This window comes from Harpia harpyja, chromosome 1, assembly GCF_026419915.1.
Source record: "Harpia harpyja isolate bHarHar1 chromosome 1, bHarHar1 primary haplotype, whole genome shotgun sequence".
NCBI classification, from domain to species: Eukaryota; Metazoa; Chordata; class Aves; order Accipitriformes; family Accipitridae; genus Harpia; species Harpia harpyja.
In genome coordinates this window covers 26,934,713-26,959,073 of record NC_068940.1, presented here as the reverse complement: position 1 = coordinate 26,959,073, position 24,361 = coordinate 26,934,713, and the positions used below count along the sequence as shown (strand labels likewise).

Below are 24,361 nucleotides of genomic sequence, written 5' to 3'. Positions count from 1 at the left end.
GTTTTGCTACCAACTCTGAACACCTGATGGCAATCCCTCCACCAACAGGTTATTCAGGAAGAAATGCCCTGTTTCTTTGCTCTGCTCAGTCCCATACGTTAGTTAAATACCTGTTGTTTTGCCTGCCTCCTGTTCCCATAATCTTGTTTGTCCTTTGGAGACAATGCTGGAATAAAGTTCTGCTGCATCAAACTCACCCTCAGCAAATGAAATATATATGAAAATGATCTAGCTGCTTTTTAGTCTCATGGGCACTTCTTATATCTCATGAATCCCAAGTCTGTAGGGAAAAAACAAAATGAAAAATCCCAAACAAAAAATCTCGCCCAATCATCGAGTGCTTCCACTCCATCTGTGGCCGGTCGCCCACACTCCTTGTCCCCCCTGGGCATCTCTGCTGTCCCCTCAGCTGTGAGGGGCTTTACCCTGGACATCTGCTCAGCAAATGCTGAGACTCCAGCAAAGGTAGCCTGTGCCTGGAGGACTCGTCTCTTCCTGCGGTGGCCTTGGGGTGCTGCTGCAACGTCTGAGAAGTGCTGCGTGAGAGCCTGCGTGCTGCACTGACCCCAATTCGCTGCATCATGGACCAAAAGTGAATCAAACCCCGTGCTACGAATGTAGCTGTCAGCTGGGGATGCTCTTCAGACATCCCGTGCCTGACTTACCCTGCGGGGTAGAGCTCAGTTGCCTCTGGTCCAGTGGTCATATCTGATAGACAGCTGTGGCGTAGAACCTTGTTATGTTTGTATAAAACATGAGTGAAGCCTTACGTGAAATAAAACCTTCTGATTAAAGAGATAATACACACTGACCTTCAGAAGTATTTTTGGTTTTGATGAGGGAGGAAGAGAATTGTATCGGTGATAAACTGATTAACAGTTTGCTAATGCTCAAGCCTAGGTGGCTATGTCTGGTTTGCCAAAAAGAAAGCAGCATTTTCAAAGAGGCAAGGGCAATTAATAGTCAAGAAAAAGATCCAAAAAGTGAAGGATCACCTTTCACTTCAGAAGTGAAGGTGCAGAATTTTGTGGGAGGAGAAACTTGATTTTGAACACATCCTTAAAATGTCTTTAAAGGAATGTATTATGAAAGGTAACATTCCTCCCTGAGCCAAGATCCCCTTCCACGACCCCAACCTGAGAACATAGTTATTTCAAGGCTGGATCCTCAGTCAAGAGGATGTGAATTTCTAACAGTCTCGCAGCTGCCTCGTAATGGGTGAGAAGAAACTTTAGACCCAATATAAATAATGACCGAAGATCTGCATGCGTTTTCCATTTCCTTTTGGCACTTTGACTTTAGAAAATTTTGCAACCACCTATTTAAATTCTGTAGGCAAACATTTTTCTTCTCTCTTACTTTAGGCTGGCTTGAATTACGGATGATTTAATGGTAAATAGCTAATGACTTAATCCCATAGGTGCAGCTAACCTTAGAACCAGTTTACTGGAATATTCTTGCAATGCCCAGCATCCCAATGCATTTTTTTTCCTTTCTGGAGCTTGTCAAATAGGGGTTTAAGTAGAAGAAGCATTTTCTGGTGACTGGTGCTAGTCAGGGAAGCAGCAGAATAGTGGAGGAGAATGCTTAACCCAAGAATTCTGCCAGTTTGGATGTCAAAGTATTTCCTAACACTGAATGAAAGGATTTTTTAAATGTCGAGTTTCATAAAGTGAAAGGTATGCAGCACTGTGAGAAGCAGTAGGAAAATGATCTGTTATAAATATTTGAACTCTTGCTGAGGTATCTTTTCTCCTTTGTCCTCCCTGGAATAGCTAAAACTAACATCTCTATTGAGCTTAAATAACCGGGTCAATCAACTATTGAACACAGAGCATTTGTCGCCTAGAGGAATAAATAATTAATGTAGCCTCACTCATCTGATATCAAAGGGAAGGGAATGTAATAGCAAATATGCCTATGCATAAGGGGAAAAAAAGACAATAGTAACATCCTATCAGGTCTGCTTAAGTGGTTCACACACACAAACCAGAGCTGAGGGTGCAAACTGAATTGCCTAGTGAAAATAAGCAGACTGAGAAACCAGAAGAATTTCTTTTGCTGGGAAGAGGAGTGAGATGAAGGCAGAAAAGATTTCTGAGCTTGTTCAAAAGGAAGCAAGGAAAGTATTTCCAGCTGAAGATTTCGGACTTAGAGATGAAATCACTGCTGCTAAGCTTGGCTGTTCTCTAAGGTAATGAAAGATTCAGGCTTGTTGTATTTCTGTAACTTCTTCAGTATATCCTGCCTCTGAATATAACTTAGGCAAATCTAGAGGTAGAAATCCATTTCATTTTCTACTCACTGTCAGAATATTTCTTTTTAATGGTTCTTTCTCTATTAAAAGGCAAGAATGTGTTGGGGGAAAAAAAATATATATTCTGAAGATATTCCTAGAAGCTTGGTTACATTTTTGAAGGGAGATGTTGTAATCTAAATGTTGAAAAGTGCTCTAGAGCCAGTACAATCCACAGAGACAGTGTGGAAAAAGCAGGGTAAAAAGGGGAACAGGAACTGGTGAATAGGAAGTGTAAGCACAAGAACATTTTTGGAGATAGTTGAGGTCCCCAGAAGATGCAGAGAAATTTATGCAAATTTCTGTTTTGGGAAACAACTAAAAAACTGCTTGCAATCAGAGACAGGAGTGTGGAAAAGATGGGGAACTGACAGTACAGAGGAAAAAATACTCTAGGGGACTGTATATACTTTTTTCTTATCTTACTGTGTACAGTTTAAAGCCTTTTCTCCATGAGAAAGTTGCGCCAGTCTGTTTAGGTATGCAGTTTTAAATAAATACGACAGACATTTCTGTTTGAGCTTAAACCAATTTCTTTTATTTTTAATTCAGGACAATGAAACATTTGCATATGCTATACCAAGTAAGAAGGTCTACATGAGAATTTACATTAGTTAAACTAGATTGGTTTAAAACCTGGTTTAAATTAAATCAGTGTATCTTTCTGTTGTAAAGAAGGCTTTCAGCATGTGCACTGTCCACATCAGAGACAAAGCTGATAAAAGTATTTCACTGCTGAGAAGGTACAACTGAGGATTCACCATTTTTCAGAGTATTACTTTGCTTAATTGTAAAATTAAGAAAAGTCGACTGCCTTATAGAACACCCCCCCCCCAACAAATAGGAAGTTCCGCATACACAGCATGAAATCGGACCACAAAATCAGGTATTAAAGACATTGAAAGACAGAAGGGCCCGTTCAACAAGCAGCATTAAGGAAAGCCAAGATCATTGATAGAGGCAGAGAAACATCACATTTAGCTTGGTGAAGAAACCAGTTGACAAATTCAGAGAATTTAAAGCATGTCATGTTTATCACTCTGAAAGACGAAGGAAGATTCAGCGACATGTCTTTGTTTTTAAGGGATTGAAGCAAAGTCGGAAAGGCTGCCGGGTTTGCGTGTCGTAGGCAAAGAAGAGCAGACACAAAGTCATGTTCATCCCTGCTCTGTTCAGCACGTAAGAGGACTGCAATCTGGATTTCAAAAAAATCAATGTCACATTCTGCTGCGAGGTGGGTGGATCATTGAAAATCTGTTGTAGGAGAAGGAAACAGAACTCCTTTTTCAATAGGCTGACATAGAGATTTTCTCTTCTCCAGCAGTTCATGTATCTTTGTAAAAACATAGTAATCAGCAGAAGGGAGTCTGGGTAGAAGGCAGACTGTACAGATCTAGGAAATAATGCGAAGTACAGAATTTGAGAAGAAACAAAGGGCAAATTTTGCAATAATTTTACTGAAAAATTTTCTCCTCTTTCAACCATTTGTATGTTGTAATGAGGTGACCATGAGAGAAATATGAAAAGGTAAAGCATATAGGATTCTTTCAGTAACACAGAATGGCAGTGAAGGGAAAAAAGCAACTCTGGTAATAAATGTAAGCTAGGAAGAGGAAGAAGGCATAGCTGAGAAATAAGAGAATCCATGGACTAAAAATACCTAGTGGTAGTAGTAGGAGACCATTACATGGCTGACTGCAGACTAATTGCATTTGTTCAGTCATTGTGAAAATGGATACAGATGGGATGCACAAGTTTGGAAATACCCTACTGTTAAAGAGAAAATAAAGCAAATGTTACGTGATAAGCCATTACCTAAGATGATGTTGTTGGAGAGAACTCAGAAGATCATATGTCTAAAATACTCTTTTCTGCTTTAGCAGCTCTTTTAATTAATTTTTACTGATTTTTTTTTACATCAAAAAGAAATGTAGGATGGTGATTGGGGGAAAAAAGGAGGCAGCAGACCTTAGTGAGATAGGTTTTCTTAGTCTGCCACTGACTGAAGTAACATGGCACTTCCTTGCTTGAAACAGAACTTAGTTTTGTGAAAATCTGTTAAGAGTTGGTTGCAGAGCTTCAGTGGCTCAATGAGTATTTTGCATTTTCTTCACCGTTGTGGTATTGCAAGTTCTTACTGGGATGCCTTTGAAGGCACAGTCCAGATTTTACAAGCTTTTTCTAAGTAGAAGCAGCTGTGGAAACAGCTGATATCAAAGTTAACAATTCCTCAGAGGTCTGAATACATTCCAGATTAAAAGGGAGAAAAAGAAAAGCCCAGACCAGTCTTTTGTAACTGGTTTTCATATACTGATAGTACACCTAGTGGCAACCTAGTGGACTCACAGCTGTTATTCCCAAGTGCTCTGATTTTATTACGTGGTTCCTGGAAAGTTACATCGGGTCCCAGCAAACCTTGTATTGGTCAGAGGGAAAGCATAAAGTAATAAAAACTCTGTTTCAAGCTGTGTAAACAACATAGCAAAGTCCTACTTAGTTCTCAAAATAGTAGGAGATGGCTGATGTATGCCAGCGAGGAAATCTTCCTTGCCAGTTAGTGTCCATCATTTCCCACAGTTCAGACAGATTTACCAGTCGGAGACACTGGACAGCCTTTGGGCCAGATGGCTGGCACGTCATTCTCCGCAGCTGAAGAAGGATGCATGTTACCTTTCGTTAGAGAAATCCTAAGATGCACTTGGCAGCGCCTTCCTCTGAGCAGGGTGACTGTGACATTTTGTGTAGGTCTATTACACTTTCCATCTCCACATCCGAGGTAAATCAGCTTCACTGCATGCACTTTTGTGTTTATTTGTCTCTGAGAAACACCCTGACACAAAACTAGTACAGTTTCTTGCAAAACCCTTTGAGGCTGCTGGATAAAAGCAGAAGGAAAATGCAAAAGACGTTTTGTGGATAGATTTAAGTCTGAAGATTAAAATACTACCGCATGGTGAGCAACACTGAGGCATTTATGGTACTTCTTTAGGCTCTGTCAGTTACCCAAATAAAAAGTTGGAAGTGCAGGCCCCTGAGCTCTAGTAATTTAACACAAATTTTCATTCATTTTGCCTAAATTGCTACAATCTTAGGCAAGCCACATTAATTAGATAAGCCTGGGGAACTCTCTGTATTGCAGCAGGAAGAACCTGTAAGAAAGGACCTTACGGCCTTTGGAGAAAATTCTAGAAAACCACAGGAAAGGTTAAATTCATACCGCAGAAACTCAGAAAATTGAATTGTCAGGGGAAAAAAGAGCTTGGGAAGAAAGGAACAATAGGGAGGGGGCGACAGAGGCAGTGATAATAGTTTCAATATCATTTAGAAGAAGGAAGAGGTGAGGCAGAGCAGTATACACCAAAGAATTGTGTCTGAAGCTTCACAAGTCAGAAGGAAAAGCTCACACACTTGCTACCAGCAATCCATGGTTCTCACATTTAGCTGAGAGCAACAGGGGAGACGGAAAAAAGCACTCCTGTGGGTACATAACTAAGAAAGTTTGGAGAGCATTACTATTCACTCTGTGAAAGACAGATATTAAATATTTAAATCAATTTAAATGCAACTGTTCTGTTCTAAGTCAGAGAAAATCCGCAAGCGCATCAAAGACGCATGAGGATTTTGGTAGCAGGCTTTCCAAGGAAAGGACCCAAAAAGCAATTACCTGAGATGTAATATTTAAGCATCCGTCAGCCATGTCTGAAAACCAGGTGCTTAAGCTGGTATGACAAAGCCATTGCCCAAACGTGTGGGCTGTGGCTGCAAAGGAGAGGCTCTAATTAGTATTCACTGATGTGTGTCCTATACAATCCCAGCCTCGGAGGCCTTCGTGTGTTCTCCCGTCTGAGCCTACAGCAGACTAAGCAGAGGTGCCTAAACCAGGCTACGTTTCTCACGGTGTCACTAAAACCGTGGCTAGTCTGGCCGAGCGAGAGCCGAGGTTCCCGGTGGGATGGCTGGAAGGTGGAGGTTGCTCGGCAAGTACAAGAACAGCATGTTATGGAAGTGTTGCACAAGCAGTCACCGTTAATGCTATAATCTTACCTAGTGTTTTATCGTTTATCGAAAGTCCTTGCGTCAAGATTTGCACGTTTACAGGAACCTCTTACTTGTTTCATTTTACCGTATTCAGCTGCCTGTATATTTTATTGTGTCTTTTTTTGCCCTGGAACGATGTGGTGGTGTGTTGGTTGGCCGTGTCCAACTTAACAGCTGGCTATTCCCTTGTGTTCAGATTAATTATTGCCCTTCATCAATGCACGGCCCAAAGTTACTAGCTGCTGGCTGGGCTGGGGCTGCCGGTTTCCCTGCTCCTCTGCTGGTGACCAGGCTTGAATGATGGCACCCACGGGTTCGTTACCTGCCTGAAAGCCCCTCTGCAAGTGATTAATAGGTGGTGACTGCCCGCCTGAGCTAGGAGGACCAGCTCTGCTCTCCCGCTGTCTCCCGCTGCTTTTATCCCAGCAAGGTTGTCCTTGCTGCCTCACTAGCTGACCCGGGATGGCCGGAGCTGCGGCGAGCCGTCGGTCTTCTCCCTCACGGTATTCAATGGTTGATTCTGCGACGTTTCTTTCGCCATGTGCTGCGTGTATGTTCAGAGCAAACCAAACTGCCGTTCAAGGCTCTGAACGTTTCAATGAGTGAGCCATCCCCTTGGGTATCATGTAATCTTTTCGTGAGTCAAGTTTATTGGTTGGGGGACATTGTTGGGAAGAAGATCCAGAGCAGCAGGATTCACCGTGTGACTGAAATAATGTCTGGGCAGAAGCTGCCTGGAAGCTTGACGTGATAGCAGCTTTAACTTTCATCTGGGGAGGTGAAATACAAGCCTGACAGTGTATTCTTGCCTGAGTCCAAAAGTTTATTTGGACATGGAGCCATGCTGATGATGGCTTCTGGCAGTCATGATAAGTGGTAGCTTGTGGTCAGGCTGAGATGCCTCCCTGCTGCGCATAGCTTCATCAGTTTGTGGTATTTACTAAAAATTCGCTCTTCACGATAAAATTTCATTTGTATCTTTTCTCATTATGCCTTTGATATTTGATTTATTTAGAGTTTCTGTACTTGAATATTTCATTGTTGTGCTTAATCACCCCTCAATAACTAACATTTACAGATCTTCAGGGACTTCCCTATCTTCAGAGAAAGCATTGACCAGCTGCATTTTTTAACATAGTACCACAGTCTCACAGAAGTTAATTAAATACCCAATTAATTTAAATTGTGAAAATATAAATGGGCCTTTTTCTCTCAAATTACTCTGCTAAGTAGTTATTATCTAGCAAAGTCGTTATTTAGTTAGTACATTTTATTTCAGAAAATTCTTTACAGTAATTGCCCTGTCTCATTTCAAGATGTAGTATATACTCTTAGTCTTCATATCTTGCCAAACATTTTTCTTGCTTCCATGACATTTCCTACTATATATATGTCCTGATAGTTGGATCATATGTCTGGTAAATTGAGCAGAAGCTTCGAGTGGCATGACTTACTTTTTCATGGCACCAGTCCTTAGGTCATACAAATAATGTGTCTTTCACTGGTTAAAAAAAGAATTGCAAGGGTGGCAGGTTTTAGGAGGGGTTCCTGAGACCATTATTCCTATTGTAAAGCACTGACTTTTAGTAAGACAGACTCTCCAGACTTTATGGAAAATTAATGAGTGAGAAATAGAACTGAATAGAAGATGAGTATTAGTTTGATATGCACTGCATGGCAAATTCCAGCAAGTTAGAAAGAAGAGCAGCTGGGTGGATGGCATATGTACCTACGAGTCTGGTTTAGTTCTCTGCACCATGATATCTGAGGTGGCCTTAAGCAAGTCACTTAAGAATAATTCTTTGGAGAGAATCAGTTATGTGCCATATTGCCTGATGTCATAGCTCTTAAGTTTGAGGTACGCAGTCACCTCTCACTAGGAGACAGAAATCAAAGATCCCACTTCCTCCGGTGCTTGAGGAAGGTTCAAATCCACATCAGTGGTTTTCTACGAGAATATTCCCAACACTGAACAGTTCGTTATCGTAATGGAAGGGAGCAGGAGAGACCGTTCCTTCTGGGACATGCCTCTTGGCTGTACTGGCTGGAGCACACTTAACTTAAGGATCCATATTATAGTTAGAGACAATTGCTCAGCCGCAGTGACATCTCTACCAATACACTAAACAGGGCTAAAGAGTATTCTGTGGCCCTGAACTTTGTAGACCTGGCCTGGCTTGGCCTGAGTGTATCCATGACATAGCAACTAGCCTTAAGGCTCTTCCATGGGGTGCTTCTGTGGCTCTGGGATGTAAATATTATGTTTCTGCCTATCTTTTAGCTCATAGTGTCTGCAACAGTGAGTGCTGTAACACAGCCTGTCATTGCTGAAATAGCAGGTATGTGTTGCATGCATTATGGTGTGGCGTGGCAGCATATAAAAATGTTTGAGATTGCACAGTCACCTGCAATCGCACGGAAGGACAGTGAAGGCCAGACAAATGTGGCACAGTCTTGTCCGTGCTGCCTAGTGCTCTCCTTCTTTGGTTTAGCTGTCTCCGAGGCTGCGGGTAGGCATGGGCAGCCCCATGCTAGGGATGCGCTAACAATGAGGCAGTAGGAACAGAATAAGGCAGCCACAGAGTGCTTGAACATGCCTCTAAATACTGTTCTAGTAAGATGCACTAGCATAGCCAAAAAAGGATCAGTCCATGTACGAGAGCAAAACTTTAAGCATCTGAGTAGCATGACTGCTGGAAACAAAAATGCTCATTGGAGTAGAAAGGAGCTTTTAAGAATTAGGTGCTTAAATTGATTTCTGGCCTTCCTGTGCCTCAGCTTATCAGCACTGAGGGTAATCACATGCCCCTCTACTCAGTGTTGTGAGGATGAATAACATAATGATTTTACAGGATTCAGGAAAAAAAAAAAAAAAAAAGAGGGCCAAACAAGGACTTCGAGTACTTTGACCATGAGAACAGTAATGCAGTTTGACTGCAGTAATATCCTGCAGTGTTGTAGACTATATCTCAGCTCTGTCAACCACAATTAACTGCAGTATTGTGAATTGACCATAGTGTTGTGTTGAAATTTTCCAATTCTGGATGCCTCCGTAGCCATTTGGATGGTCACTGAAGCAGTAGTATGTGCCTAAACCTGGTTCCTCTGATATGACTGTTGATGAGGGTACCAACAATTGATATACATCATTATCCTTGCCCTCCCTCCTTTCGTCCGAATCTCCCACATTACTCACCAAAGTCCTCAAAGTATAGCATGTTAGCCTCCGAGGTGCGCTGACGTCCCAGGTGGGCCAGGCTCTCTCTGCTTCACACTGTAAGCTACACGACAACCCTATGAAGTGGAACCCCCTTCAGCCTCCCAAAACTGGAGGTTCATTGCAGAGTCATGTGTTCGCCCCTTCCCAGGCTAGGCTTAGTTCACCTCATTGTATGCTGGATAGCAATCTGTCTGATGCCAGCATTTGACTGCTGTTAAGTGCTGGCAGAAATCCCAATTAGTTGTTTTTTCCCTCCGTAGACCAGAGAAAATACTTTAGATGTCCTCTAGTGTGTTGCTTTTGGAGTGCCTTTAAATCTTCTGAGCTTTATGGAGCCCCTCTCCTTCAGGCTTTGGTGCTGCTTGTGTAATGTATTACTGCTTCCAACCACCATTCCCTTTGAAGGACACACCATAGAAGAACTTGGTCTTTTGCCCAAGCACATAACATCGTGTTGTGGTTTAACCCGGCAGGCAGCTAAACATCATGCAGCCATTTGCTCTCTCCCCCGCAGTGGGATGGGGGAGAGAATCAGAAAAAAGGTAAAACTCGTGGGTTGAGATAAACACAGTTTAATAGGACAGAAAAGGAAGAGGAAAATAACAACAACAACAACAACAATAATAATAATAATAATAATGAAAGAATATACAAAACAAGTGATGCACAGTGCAATTCCTCACCACCCACTGACTGATGCCCAGCCAGTCCCCCCTGGCCAACTCCCCCCATTTTTGTTGTTCAGCATGACATCATATGGTATGGAATATCCCTTTGGCCAGTTTTGGGTCAGCTGCCCTGGCTGTGTCCCCTCCCAGTTTCTTGTGCACCCCCAGCCTCTGCTGCCTGGGCAGTATGAGAAGCTGAAAAATCCTTGGCTTAGTGCACGCACTGCTCAGCAACAACTAAACCATCAGTGTGTTATCAACATTCTTCTCATCCTAAATCCAAGCCACAGCACTGTACCAGCTACTAGGAAGAAAATTAACTCTATCCCAGCCGAAAACAGGGCACACGGCAACATTTTAGTTTAGAAACATGAAGGCCTTTGCTTGGGGTCACTGGCAACTTTGTGAAGTAGCAAAAGGGTTAATAACTTCAGTGTTTGAACTGGAGGATGTGGACTGTGTTGCGGGGAAACGGGATCTCTGGTTTTGGGAGCTACGTGCTCATTTCCAAGGTGACGTACATCTGTGAAAGTACTCTGTACTGTTCCTCACAGGAGCAAAAGCTACTAATGCTGGACCAACAGACTTGGAGTAAGGCCCTGGGCATGGTCTGAGACCTTTCCTCCCCTCCCCTGATAAAAGGCAGCTCCGCTTAAAGCTCCCTCAGACTTAAGCACCCTGGCAGCTTTGCAGCTTCACGGAGAAACGCTGCAAAGGCTGAGCCCTGCTGGAAGCCTGGCACTGCCGCCACCCAGAGCTCCTTGGGACGTCTTTTGGGGAGGAATTGTTCAGTTGTATGCGTGCCAGTCGTGCCACGACATCGGCCCTCGGGGCCAGAGCAGAGGGGATCTGGGTGACGATGGGGTCCAGGAATGAGAAAGAGTCATTACTGCACTGTGGTGGGCAGTATGCTGACACTGTAGTGAGGGCTGCGGCCGTCCTTCATCTCATCTGGTCTCACTCTGTCCCCCATGTACAAGATAGAGTTGAAAAGGACCTTACCAGTTGATTTCCAGACAGGGAATGGCCTGGCAGCAGGGAAGAGTGCCTTCTAGCCCAAATCATGCTTCAAGGAGCCAGCCTCCCTGCCGTGTCCCCCCCGCTCCTCTCCCAACCTCTATGCCCGTGTAATGCAGCCCCAGGACGTGACCCGACACGTAGCGGAGAGCGGGGACCCAAAAATCTGTAGCACTGGGAAGATTCATCGCAGTTACAGACTGGATTACCTTCTTGGAAACTCGCCCCTGCAAACTGAGCTTCAACAGCCATCATTTCTGAGGTTAACTTTTCAATGCTCCGATTTCCCACCTCTCCTGAAGTTGAAGGACTAGCTTCAGATTGGCTTTCTGCTTTAAAAGAGAAAGTTTCTGTACAGCAGCTCTGGACTGACTTTCTGCAAATGGGAGTTGTTTGGCGGCGTGACTGTCTTTGTGAAGGGAATTTTTGAAACTGTCATTGCTCCAGTGGAGAGATCTGGAGTGTAAATTGTTTAGCAATTGGTTAGTTGATCATCAGCTGGTATGCTTTTCAATTCTGCTCCCATTGTAATACTTGGCAGCTTCGCAGTTTAAATGGCCTCTGCTAGATTTCTAAACTATGCTTTAATAGAGCACGAAGTCTAGTCGTGGCCGCGGCAGTGCGGATTAGGCAGCTGTGGTTAGATAACTGATGCTTAGTCTCGGTGGAGTAAGTCTATCAGAAATCAAAGCTATCCGACACCAAGTTCAGTTTTATTGCTTTTTTTTCAAATGTGTGAAAAACTTCTTTGTACTCAGAGGCAATTTTATCAAATTTTCAGTCCCTCACTGCACAAAAAAAATCCCTCTGGCTGAAAAAAAAAAAGAAAAAAACATTCCGTAGTAGTATTTTCTCTGAGATTTAAGATTAACAGTTCTACTACAGGAACTGTACCAGTTGCTACTTTTCTACCATTAAACTGGGTGACATGGCTTTTACAGTTCAAAGGCAATTTTGGTATAATGGAGATAATTCCCCATAAATTTAATGCAAATTCAAATTTTTAATTAGCAGTATTTTATATTTTATATATCATTATTCTAGACAACTTCAGGAAAACCAAGTAAAATATAAGCATATAAATATCTTTATTTTTGCAGATAATATTATCAGAATGATAATAGGCTACGTGGATCACAGTAATGTATTGGTGTTATAATGTCTGTGGCCATTTCAGATGTAGAGTTTCAGGTTTTTAATAAGTTGACCTGAAGATCTTTTTAAGCTGGAGAAAGCTGTGTATTAAACATACAGTGCTAACTTAAGGATATAAAATGGAGTTACAGTCTTGCCAGAAGCAAAATTCTACTGCAGTGACAAGAGGCTTTTACTACTGTACATGTCCTACATTTTGTAAACAGTGAGAAAGATTACTATAATGATACTTGGTAAACTTGGCATCAGTATACAAATGAAAATTTAAAAGATAATGTATTGTTCTCTACAATTCTATGCAGTCTAATATATGCACTTTAGCCTTCCCTTTTGAATCTGTCTGCTGACTAACTCATCAATCCTCTGAAAATTATTGCAAGAATTGTCCCTCAAATGATGATAAATCTGATGCCTGTTATGCGTGGATGTTATTTTCAGTGTTTTCAATGAAAATGCAAGATGTTCTCCTAAGGATTCTGCAAGCAGTAATTCAGCTAAAAATCTGTTAAACACTGTGAATTGTTTAAATTTTAAGATGCTATAATATGACAAATATTAGATCTTACAGAATCTTTTTGTAACTAAAGACCGAGTCTTTATGGAATAGTTAGCAATGTTTGATAGAAGTTGTCGAAACCCCTAGACTCTTGATTTTGTTTTCATCAGGTACTACTGAATCATGTGTCTGCTTTTAGAAGTCTTTTGAAATAAGCTTAGCTTTTACAAACTTGGTTTACTTCAGCTTTAGTAAGGCTTTTGGCAATGTATCCCGTAACACCCTCATAGACAAGCTGATGAAGTACAAGTCAGACGAGTAGACAGCGAGGTGGATTGAAAACTGGCTGAACTGCTGAGCTGAAAGGGTAGTGATCCGTGGCACGAAGTCCAGCAGGAGACCAGTCACTAGTGGTGGGTCCCAGGGTCAATAGTGGGTCCGATACTGTTTAACCTCTTCATTACTGACCTGGATGATGGGACTGAGCGCACACTTGTCAGGCTTGCAGATAACACAAAATTGGGAGCAGTGGTTAATAGTACACAGGCTTGCACATCACAGAAGCAGCTTGTCAGGAACCTCGAGAGGAACCTCCTGGAGTCCAACAAAGGAAAATGCCATGTCCTACACCTGGGGAGGAATAACCCCATGCACTAGTACAGGCTAGGGGCCAACCGTCTGGAAAGCAGCTTGGCAGAGAAGGACCTGGTGGACAAGAAGTTGAGCACAAACCGGCAGTGTGCCTTTGAAGCAAACAAAGCCAACAGCACCCTGGGCTGCATTAGGAAGACCATTGCCAGCAGGTTGGTGGGGATGATCCTTTCCCTCTGCTCAGCACTGGTGAGGCCACAGCTGGAGTGCTGGGTTCACTTCTGGGCTCCCCAGTACAAGAAAGACACGGACTTACTGGAGCAAGACTGAAGAGCCACAAAGGTGATTAAGGGACTGGAGCATCTCTCATATGAGGAGAAGGTGAGAGAGCTGGGACTGTTCAGCCTGAAGAAGAGATGGTTTGGGGGGGATCTCATCAATGTATATAAATACCTGAAAGGAGGATGTAGACATGATGGAGCCAGACTTTTCTCTAGTGCCCAGTGACAGGACAAGAGGCAATGGGCACAAACTGACACACAGGAAATTCTACTTAAACCTAAGAAAAACACTTTTTTACTGTGAGGCTGAGTAAGCACTGGAACAGGTAGTCCAGAGAGGTTGTGGAGTCTCCGTCCGTGGAGATATCAAAAGCTGACTGGACATGATCCTGAGCAACCTGCTGTAGGTGGCTCTGTTTTGAGCTGGGGGTTTGGACTAAAGAATATTCAGAGGTCTTTCCAGACTCGGTGATTGTCTGATTCAGTGATTCTGATTTATCTCAGTTTCCAAGGTGTGTTATTGTATCTCGCAGGGACACTACAAGAGATGATGAAGGCTGTGAGGTGCTTAAACACTGCAGTAATAGTATGAGAACTTACCTATAAAGTCAAGTTTTGAAAATATAGTTTTCCCTGTAGTGTATTGAACAAAGAAGAGGCTGTTGATGTCCTCCTTCATGCTTAAATACATTGCTCACTGAACCCTGTGCAGTTTCAGGTGTTTTAAGTACAGTCATTTGCGATTTGCTCAGTAACGGAGATACGGTTCAGGCTGTCCAGGCACATTTAAGAAATGTATCAGGAACTTAAAATGACATGGAGTCAGTACAGTGAGTGCTATACTAAGAGTTTTCCATCTTTGTTTTCTGTCATGTTTTAGCAATCATTTCGTAGACTGCACTGCCAAAATTCAATTCTGGTACAAATGGAATCCATTTATTTATTTATTTGTTGTAAGAGAAAATTGACTTTGGTATATAGTCTAAGTAACACAATAGAAAAATTCCACAATTTGAAATCCTAATGTTAAGTTGCATTGTGTTATTGTTTTCCTGTCACAGCATATCTCATCATTGCCAAGCAGGGTACATTTCTGTAATGCCATGGCAGATTCTCAGTGGAATGGAGTTTTTATCTATCCATGTTAATGAATGGTTTAATAATACAGTAAGAAAGACTACTCTCATAAAATGCTTTAATGATGGATGTCAGAACAGTTTCTGGAATGGATTTGTTTTAACAAAGGCAAATGTGCTTCCTCAGGCATCTGTGGGATTGCTGCTAATAAAAGGAATGAACATCATTAAATTGGTAACATCATGTGCCTACGCTTTTATTATCCTTACTTTTTCTTTTATTACGTTTTACTAGATGTTTTTGAAACATGAATTGTAAAATACTCTTTGTCACATTTATCAGTAGAGTTGAAGAACCTGTGTTCATTGCAGTGTTGTTCCCCACAGCGTGTTCCCCTTGTAGCATGTATTTAAATGTATCTAAGCCACACGCACACAGAGGTGAGAAGATGGACACTGCCTATTAGACTGGTGTTCCCTGGGAATAATCAATAGCAAATGATGATGCTATTAAAAAATGCAACCACTGTTCTGTATTTGAGTGAGAGTGTCATAAGCTTTTTTTTTTTTAATTGTTTGACTGGTAAGTCATGGCTGCATTTTGAACCCAAGCTGGAATAAAGGCTCTACCAGGCAATTTAGATTATTATCCTAAAGTACTAAGGACCTGAACTTTCTTCTTAGTGTTTCAGTAAAGATACAATTAGAAAAGCTATGTGTATTTTTTTCTGATACCACACACAGAAACAAGATAGGTGTGGAAAGGAGAAGTCCTGAGTAAAAGTAGGAAAAGGAGAACAGATTTAAGGACAGTACAGATTTTTTCACAGTACTGAAACTCCTTAGGATTATAAAATAGCAACTTTTGTTGAATGTTTCCTGCTGTAATGTTACACTAGTCCCTAAAATCATGTACAAACCAATTTTAATTAGCAGTCAATACCTGCAAAATTTCTAGCCTTTCATTTGCTTGCTGAAGTAGAAAAAAAGTTGTGAATTACGTTTATCTTGTATAAAAACATATTTATGTTACGTATGTCCTGTGTACATCATAGGTGATGCACTTGGGAGCCAGTCTTTCCTCCATGCATGAAACTCTCATTTATTTGAGCATAGTAAACCTCAGATTAAATTATTTATTCAGTCTCCCATTACTGTGTTTTTGCTGCGTGGGAACCAAGCAGTTGCAAGATTACATGAAATATATTTCAGTTCAAGTCTGAAATCCTACCTCTGGCAGTGGCCAGCACCTGGTGCATCAGAGGAGGGCAGCAAACGAACAAAACAAAATCTGTAGTTCAGCTATCTGATTGTGTACTACTAAACATCTAGGGGAGAAATTTCATCTTCATTCTTGCTAAGATCATTATTAGACCTGGAGCAAGAGACATGAATGCCCCTGTTTCTAATATTTATGTCCTAATTTTGTCCAAAATGAATTTTTGGAAACCTACTGCTGGTAAAAGAAGGATCTAATGTAATATCTACATATAATATATGTACATATGTATGCCTATCAATTAAAAAATATATATATGTAGGTATATCAAGTAAAACACAAGCAGAATACTATATAATTTTAGTCAGGCATAAGATATTTATTCTGAGAAATCTTCCACATTGTTAGTTTCATTGATGAAAATAACATTTAAAGGTCAATTGCAAATTGTTTTTAAAGTATTCCATTTCTGCAGTTTTTTGCCTTGACAGCTGTACTCTAAAGCTTTGACAAGTTTCCAGGGGAACTAATGGCTACAAATGTGACTGATAATTGAATAACACAATTTTATTTCCTAATGGTACTACTAAATCTAATTGGCACAATGCACTTCCTGAAATCTTCGTGTCTTTAAAAAGTGACTCTTCTTTCTTCACTTCTATAAGAAACACATAATTAGTCCTCATTATTACACAGAATTATGATTTCTCCTTTCTCCTACCACTCTAGAAGGCTGGAAAAAGATGTTTACAAGCAGACCCACATAACTACTTGGACAGGATTTAGATATCTAAGACCAGTCCTCAAAAAGCTGTGCTCTGCTCACGCCTAACTCCCTCAAAGTTACTTTTTTTTTTTTTTTTTTTAATATTCATATTATGCACGGACTTCTGCTTGTGAGCAAACTTAGAATTGTCTCAGTCTTGACAGGGCAGAGCCTCTCAAAACCTATTAATGCATAAACCTGGTTAGCAGCCGTTAGACAGGTACTTGGCCACTATTTTGCCAGAGGGACCCTGTGAACAGGCACTGCCTAAGTGCGTTTAATGGCTGGTTATCTGCTCGGAGGACAGCGGCGGCTGCTATTTTTCTCCACTTCCACTCTCTTCTCCTCAGTGGCTCTACGGTCAGTGCATTGGCTCAGGCAATCTGAATTTAAGTCCCTGCTTTTGCTTCGCAGAAGCTGGTTTTTAGAAGCCAGCTTTGGCGAGAAATATGTTATACAATTTGCGCCTTTTCTGTATTTAAAGCCTCTCAAAAATGTCCTGTAATTGAATAAATTGAGCACTTCATCTTGGAAAATGGCAAATTTTTAACAGATTTTATGATTTCCTCTGGTATTTCATGTATCCAGAAACTCTAAGGCTTCTGTCATCCAAACAGGTTCCCTGAAAGCAGGAGTTATTCCCACTTTACTATGCTAATCTACCAATGCTGTTTTTCTTGGGAAGGTCATTTTCCATGACATCTTAAGGCTTGAGCTCCCCGCTAAAAATAGCAACAGGGATCTCAGACGTGCCAGTCATTTTTGCAAGGCAGCTTTTTAATAACAGACCAGCTGCAGGAGGCGCAGATATCTGCAGAGCAAACCCTCCTGCATCTTCTAGGGAAGGATGGGAAGGGAAGCCAAGACGGCTGTGCCCGGCGCGAGGAAGCACCGAGGTCCTAAAAGAGGCCTGGATGGGAGACAGGGTATAAACCAAAAGCCCTGGAGATAGGGGAAAGGAGGTCAGCCGGTGGCAGACGAAGAAGGAACCACTAGTAGGGTACCTAGAGAGGCATCAGACAAAGCGAGCTGGTGGCAAGTTCACAACAAACACATGGAGCCAATTTCTCATCCATCGTGTAGCTCACCTTCCAAACACCTTTCCGTCAGATGGTGTGAATGTTGGAAGTTTCTCTGAGTTAAGAGTCAACTGGACAATTCTGGGGGGGGGGAGAAAATTAATAAACTGAAAGTTATCGAGTATCAAGTCACCACATCTGGCTCAGGTGGTCCCTAAGTCATAAGCTGTGGAATGCTGGGAGAGAATTTGGGGAAACGGCATGCTGTTGCAATCAACATCTCGTTATAGGCATATATGTGGAACCAAGAATTTATTGTTAGCCCAGTTAATGTTTTAACAGTCTATTTGTAAAAATTATGTAGTTAATATAAGAAAGCCTCATTAATAATGCCGTTAAAATTGTTATACAAGAAAACTTATTGAAACCTACCCCTTTTCTCTGGTGTTGTGTTCACCCTTCTGATGTCCCTCCGGGTGCCAAAATAAAGACTTGAGCCTTCCTCCAGATGAATGGTGGGGGTCAGAACAAGTCATCAGCATCCTCAGGTCTCAGCTGGGCGCGGTGCGATGTCCGTGACGGGGGTGTCCCTCTCTCCTCAGTCTTGGGGTCCCCTCTGGGCTATTTTCATAAGTTTTCCTATCACAGCCTGCCTCCTTCTCCCTGCTTCCCAGGCAAACTTTAGTTGCCGCACGCTGCCCTCCCCAGCCCCGTTATCCCGGAGGGGCTGGGTTTTTTCCAGCAGGGACTAGGTAGGGATGCCAGCCCCCCGCCCCAGGCATTCCCAGAGCGAAGCCAGCACAGGGAGGGCAGAGGCACGTGGCCACCAGGCAATTGCGGCCACGGCTAAAACCAGCTCCTGCCAAGGCTGGGCCAGACATGTCCCGAGACGCCGGTGCTGCCAGCTGCCCACCAAGCCTCTGGCCTTCTGGGTTGCAATATGCTTGCCCTGTTTTCTCCTCTGCCCTAAGTTTTGGTCAATTTTTCCTAGTTTTGGTCATTCTCACAAATAAGATACAGATTGTTGGACTTTTGGATCAACCTAGTACAACTGCTCTTATTTGCCAACGCAAGGCTCCTTCTCCTGTTTATGGCTGATTAGCTGAGGGAAGGCGTCATGAAGGGTGAATCAGATCCCCAAAATTCACACTGGATCTTTCTGTTCCTTCATCCCTAGTCAACGGATATTCTACAGAGCAGCTGGAATGCTGCCCGGCAGAAAAGGACCTGGGGGTGATGGTCAACAGCCGGCTGAAGATGAGCCGGCAGTGTGCCCAGGTGGCCAAGAAGGCCAGCGGCATCCTGGCCTGTGTCAGGAATAGCGTGGCCAGCAGGAGCAGGGCGGTGATCGTCCCCCTGTACTGGGCACTGGTGAGGTGACACCTCGAGGACCGTGTTCGGTTTTGGGCCCCTCACTACGGAAAAGACATGGAGGGGCTGGAGCGTGTCCAGAGAAGGGCAACGAAGGTGGTGAAGGGTCCGGAGCACAAGTCTGATGAGGAGCGGCTGAGGGAACTGGGGTTGTTCAGCCTGGAGAAAAGGAGGCTGAGGGGAGACCTTATCGCTCTCTGCAACTACCTGAAGGGGGGTTGTAGCGAGGTGGGGTTGGTCTCTTCTATCGAGTAACTAGTGATAGGACGAGAGGAAACGGCCTCAAGTTGTGCCAGGGGAGGTTTAGATTGGATATTGTGAAAAATTTCTTCACCAAAAGAGTTATCAGGAATTGGAACAGGCTGCCCAGAGAAGTGGTTGAGTCACCATCCCTGGAGGTGTTTAAAAGACATATAGATGTGGTGCTTAGGGACACGGTTTAGTGTTGGACTTGGCAGTGTTAGGTTCACAGTTGGACTTAATGATCTTATGGTCTTTTCCAGCCTAAATGGTTCTGTGATTCTCTGATTCTACTTCTGCAAAGCCTTGAGCCAGCTCTGCCTCACGTTAGAAATGTGGGATTCATATCACGTCTTTATTCAAGCATCATCATCTATTTTACTCAAGCAAATTCCCTCAGAAATCAATGAAGTAAAAGCTTTGGAGTTTGCAATAGTTGCAATAAAAATAGCAGTTAATAAATAAGCCTTCAGGATGTCCACAGTGCTTTCGAAAAAGATGAGTCTTTCCTCTTTATACTAAACTTAATATTTTCCTTACTACAGAAGGCCATGTGTCAAAACAAGACTACAGCCTGCCACTAAACCAAGGCACACAACTTCATGAATAAAACTTTCAGAACACACAATTTTGATTGTGCAAGTATTGACAAAAGTAGAGAAGATAGGGAAGGGACATCAGCCTCCTCCGATGTACAGGGCAAGTCACCAGATCATGGTGAAGGATACTCCTGCCAGACCTCCTTCAGCATTGGCAGTGCTCCGATTTTGCTCCAATTTTAGTGTCCTTTGTCTTTTTGTCTTTTCTCAATCAGCACAGTATGTCAAACCCTCCAGGTGCGGAGAGGTCTACGGCCACATGTACACTCCTCTTCCAGGAGAGCTCCTGGGCTTCTGAGCCATAAAACCACCATGATTCTGCTTTGATAATAAGCTTTAGCCTCAGTAGTTTGCTACATTTTTCTCCATTCTTTGCTACTCTTCTTTAAAATCAAATTTAAATTAAAAGCAAGGAAAAGGAAAGACTAAATTTTTTTAGTTATTCCTGGACTGTTTGGCTAGAGTTATGCTGTCAAACCCAGATCAATAATCACATCTGACAACTTCAGGTGAAGGTTTATGCTTGACTAAGGGGAAATAAAATAAAAGTTAGTATAGAAGGAATTTATTTGCAGAATGATCATTTTTCTCCATTACCTTACATAGAGGTGTCACAGAGATAGACTGCATACAAGACACTGAAGAGTACTAAAAAGGCCACAAAGTGTTTATTTATAGACAGCTGAAATATTTCCCAGAGGCCTAAATTAACTGCAGTACCCTTTTTATCCTAGTGTAAATGGACTCTGATGTTAAAGGCAGAAGCTAGCCCCTAATATACATTTAAGTGATCTTCATCACTTCTCACATCAGAAAATTCCTCCTTTTTTATTTTTTCAACAGCACACAAATATCTTTCCATTTCAGCAGACAGCAGAGGCAGAAAAAAGGCTCAGGGGCAGGTGTGTGCCTGGCAGAAAGGACACAGAGTTGCTTTAGTGATTGAAATTTTGCCCTATTTAACAGCACTGAGAGAGGCTCAGCAGTGAATTTCCTTAAGAGCAAAACCCCTCACTCTGTCTAGATAAATTCCCAGCCTGTAAAGGCTGTAGAGGAATTAAAGTACAATTCCAAGTGGTCTTTAGATGTTTTTTTCTTACAGTTAGTATGTAAACTTTGCACAATAGCACTCCAACAAGTCCTGCATCTCACTAACTACAAGACACGGGAATACTACTGTTATTATTGCTACTACTATTCCGAGTGCTTTAACTGTTGACAAATTAAAATAGTAATCCCATTGCGTTAGTTTTGCACTGAAGTGTAGCGTTCAGGTTAAGATGATGCTTGATACATCTCTCTGGAATCAGCATCTTCCTTAATGTTTTGAAACGACAAACACAGATGCATTTCTTTTAGCTGATCTTTGTGCTTGCTGAAGGCTGTATATCTTCTTATTTTTGTTAAAAGGCATTTCAAGGTTTGCCAGTAATTATTTGTTGTTGATACAAACGTTAATGTTCAAAATCCGCGCCTCATTTCCAATGCATCTGCATACAACATTTTTAGAGCAAGTCCATAAATTTGTGAAATTTCTTGCTCTGCCCATTCAACATGGTGGGAACCAGCTACTTTTACCAGGCACTCTGCTTGGTAACTGAGAAAAGCAGTTCCTACATTGAGAAGCAGGCAAGAATTCTTTCTTCTTTTGAGGTTATTTATAAAATAATTTATTTTTCAACCCCATGCAGGCACTCAGGATAGAGTGAGGTTCTACTTTGTGGGAAGGTTTATGAAGCAGAAGTACATCCTATATCCTAAAAATATTTCTAGTCCAGTGCTCCAGCCACATTGGTATTTATGTTTCTACTTTGGTGGGGCCCTAATGTCAAGCACATGCAGGAGTGCTTGAAGGACCGGACCAAGCTAAAGTAAGAGCCAAGAATAAGCATAAAGATCAACAGAGAGGTGGGGAAGACAGGCAGAACAAAAATATAAGCATGTGGTAAGAGAAAACATCTGTGAGAAGTAAGATGGTTGGGTTTTATTTTTGATTTAATTGAAAAATACCAGATGTAACCTATGGAAAATGCTACAACTAGGAAAAATAAAAAGTTATTAATGAAAGGCATATTTCTGCCATGAGTTTCATCAGAAGTTGCTACAAATACTTGGCCTTCCTCTAACATAATTCATATTTTTATTTTCTAGGGTCTTGGCAGATACGTGAAGCAAATCGCAACCACACTGAAGCTTTACTCATTCAGGCGACCTTTTGCAAAACAGATGACATTGGAGATGCCCCAGATAAAAGAAATCCAATTCAATAAATGTAGCATGCTCCATTATTTGATGTAGTCCAACCTGAAATAAACAAGGTCCTGATTCTCTATCATTAAAAAAATAGTAATCCCAGAACACTTCTAGCAGGAGAAGAAGCTTGTGTTGATAATGTCTCACTTCTGCTTACCTATGTCAGAGAAAAATTAATTCAAGCTGGAACGGATGCTGGAAAGAAGGTCTATTAGAATTATGAGAAAAAGAAAGGTTAACAGACAGAAGACTATTCAAAGGGCATTGTTAGGAAAAGGAGTATGAATGTTCTCTAAAAAAACATCAGGGTGCAGGGTATGATATCAGGAGAGAAGAACTACTTAAAATATTGGACAAGTAGGAGAGGTGTTCACTGGAGCACTTGACCAGGATTCAAAAGACTCAGCTTCAGCTGCATCCCCATTGAAATGTGGATAGTGACCTGCAGTTTCTTTCTGCCCAAGCAGGTACCCAAATCCGTAGGTGAGAGGCATGTTTATTCTCTCTCCAGTAGTTTCACATGAAGCGGAACTAGTGTAAGAGAAGAAACAGAGTGTGCCCCACAGTCTTTTACACCAGAATGCTGCAGCCTCGTGGCTTCCCAGTTATTGCACCCCCAAAAATTATGAATGCTCCAGCTTCTTCCCAAGAAGAAGTTGAGAAAAGGTTGTTTTAGCAAAATATATCCTTTTACAGAGCCTTCATCTCCAATGCAATATAACACACTCCGCTTTGGTAAGGCTTGTATTTCTTTGGGGATTTCTGGAGCTGGATGGTCAAAACATTTTCCTTCATAAGAGGTATAACAAGAGAGAACTGAACCAGAAGCTCCCGGTTCAGTAACTGAGTTGTCACATACAATCTATTTCTGTCCTCTTTTTTCTGTGAGATACTGCCTTCGGCACCGGACCCTGGGAAAGGATGCAGGAGCCTGAAGGGAGCCAGGCACCTTCCTCTTCGTTAGGGAAAGGCATCCAGGCTCTAAAGAGGGCAAAATGTAAGACAGACATCTCTGCTTTTTTTTTCCTTTTTGGTTAGGTAAGCTAGCTGCCTGGCAGAGCCAGCCAGCTGGCTTGTATGGATCCCTTAGGCACGTATCCGTCTCCATGGATTATACAGAGAACCTAAGCCTGAAAAAACTTCTGTATTCTACCTTGTTGATGGCTTCATGACACCAGTATGCAAGATTTAAGAGTATGAGAAGAAAAAGTTGTGACAGATGTTAGTCAAGTTGCTTCATGCTCTACTGGAAGGTCCTCAGATGACAGAGTGTAGCCTAGTTTATAAATTTCTGGATGCTGATGGTAGAGATCATATAAGGCCATGGTTTAATGGAGGTTCTTGCTTACATAAATCTAGCTGTAAATCTTGCAGTCCAGTTGAGGTTATTGTACAGAACACATCTTTATTCTATTTTACAATCTATCTTATACTTTCGGTGTGTATATACATAGCCTGTAAATTCAATACATAGAATCATAGAATCGTAGAAACATTTAGGTTGGAAAAGACCTTCAAGATCATCGAGTCCAACCATCAACCATGCCCACTAAACCATGTCCTGAAATACCCTGTCCACTCGCTTTTTGAATACCTCCGGGGATGGTGACTCAACCACTTCCCTGGGCAGCCTGTTCCAATGTCTGACAACCCTCTCAGTAAAAAAATTTTTCCTAATATCTAACCTAAATCTCCCTTGCCTCAACTTGAGGCCGTTTCTTCTCGTCCTATCTCCAGCCACCTGACAGAAGAGACCAGCATCAGTGTTCAGATGACTAGAGGCCAAGATGTTCTGATCTCAGTATAAACTTTTCATTGTTTTGTCACAACAAACTTGTTAGTCTAAAAAGCAGACACTGAACACAGTGCCACTAGCTTTGCCTTGATGCTTTTTTTCTCATGTCCCATTTTCCCAAAACACACAGCAAAGTTATAAAAAATTGAAAAGTAGAACTATTAACGAGTCTCAGCCAACATGACAGTTTTTTCTTTTTTTTCTGTGCATCAAAGAACCATGCTTTTTTTTTTTTTTCAGTGTAGCACAGTTCCTTGAGGC

The 24,361-nt window shown here is 42.0% G+C and overlaps 1 long non-coding RNA gene across 1 annotated transcript; it reads left to right on the top strand.

Moving 5' to 3' along the window:
• The first annotated feature begins 1,901 nt into the window (after positions 1-1,901).
• Positions 1,902-23,769, top strand: LOC128139390 (uncharacterized). The gene is made up of 3 exons (XR_008234366.1): positions 1,902-2,194; positions 3,381-3,530; positions 22,204-23,769. It is a non-coding gene; the product is annotated as an uncharacterized LOC128139390 (long non-coding RNA).
• The last annotated feature ends 592 nt before the right edge of the window (positions 23,770-24,361 follow it).